Here is a 1198-nt window from a genome sequence, read left to right as displayed (position 1 = left end):
TCGTTGCAATGTTTCACTTGGTACAGTCTTTCACATGGCTATGTAGCCTAATGGATGAGGCGTCTGATTTCGGATCAGATGATTGAGGATTTAAGTCCAATTTAAGGTCAATTTAATATAATTCATATAAAATCAAAGACTTTATTTCAGTCTGAACCAACTCTGGAATACTTTCAGAAAGGGGTTTGATTTCTGATTTCTTTTTTTGTTGTGCTGATCTCCGTTTTCAGTGCAACAAAGTGACAAAAACCAAAAGAAAATATGCTTTCTCTATTGCACACTAGGGCCAGCGTTTCCAACTAGGGCTAGGGTTTCCAACTAGGGCTAGAGTTTCCAACTAGGGTTCCAACTCCGGGTAGGGTTTCAAACTAGGAATTCCAACGGGGGCAAGGGTTTTCAATTAGGGTTTCCAACTTGGGCTGGGGTTTCCAACTAGAGACAACATTGGACAGCTGCCACTTGTTGGGAACCTTTAAATGTTTTGTCTTATCAACGAATGTGTTTCAGAGGCCAGATTTAAAATGTGGCTGCTGGTTTTCGCGAACCAAACCCATTAAAAAAAAGTGAAAGAATGAAACTATTTTAATTAGGAGAAACCTGGTTAGCTCAGTTGGTAGAGCATGAAACTCTTAATCTCAGGGTTGTGGGTTAGATCCCCACATTGGGCAGCCCACACTTAGTGGGAACCTTTGATTCTTTAGTCTTATCAATAGATGTGATTCAGAGGCCACACTTAAAACATTCCTTTTGCACTAACCCATTAAAAAAAAAACTGAAAAAATTGAACAACTCCAAGGTCAAAAAGCCTGGTTAGCTCAGTCTTAATCTCAGGGTCGTGGGTTCAAGCCCCACATTGGACATCCTAGCTTGTTGGGAACCGGTGAATTTTTAGTCTTATCAAGGCCACACTTAAAACATGGAGTCTTTGACATGGTGATGTGGTATAATGCATAAGGCGTCTGACTTCGGATCAGACGATTGAGCGTTCGAGTCCCTTCACAGTCAATTTAATGTGTCATGCTTTGAAATCAAAAACTTTACTTCAGTCTGAACAAACTCTTGATTGATTGATTGAACTTTGTTCATCCGACAGCGGGAAAATTCACTTGTCGTGGGTAAAGTCTGAAGTGAACAGGGTGAAAATGAAAGGAGAGAGCACCGTATCCTAGGGGACACCAGTGCTCCAGCGCACCACGTC

At 41.3% G+C, this 1198-nt stretch overlaps 1 non-coding gene across 1 annotated transcript; it reads left to right on the top strand.

Annotated features, from left to right (window-relative positions):
• Nucleotides 1-595: 595 nt before the first annotated feature.
• trnak-cuu (transfer RNA lysine (anticodon CUU)) lies at nucleotides 596-668 on the top strand. Its single transcript has one exon. It is a non-coding gene; the product is annotated as a tRNA-Lys (tRNA).
• The last annotated feature ends 530 nt before the right edge of the window (nucleotides 669-1198 follow it).

This window comes from Syngnathus typhle, linkage group LG8 (genome assembly GCF_033458585.1).
Source record: "Syngnathus typhle isolate RoL2023-S1 ecotype Sweden linkage group LG8, RoL_Styp_1.0, whole genome shotgun sequence".
Taxonomy (NCBI): domain Eukaryota; kingdom Metazoa; phylum Chordata; class Actinopteri; order Syngnathiformes; family Syngnathidae; genus Syngnathus; species Syngnathus typhle.
This window is presented reverse-complemented; position numbering and strand designations above follow the sequence as displayed.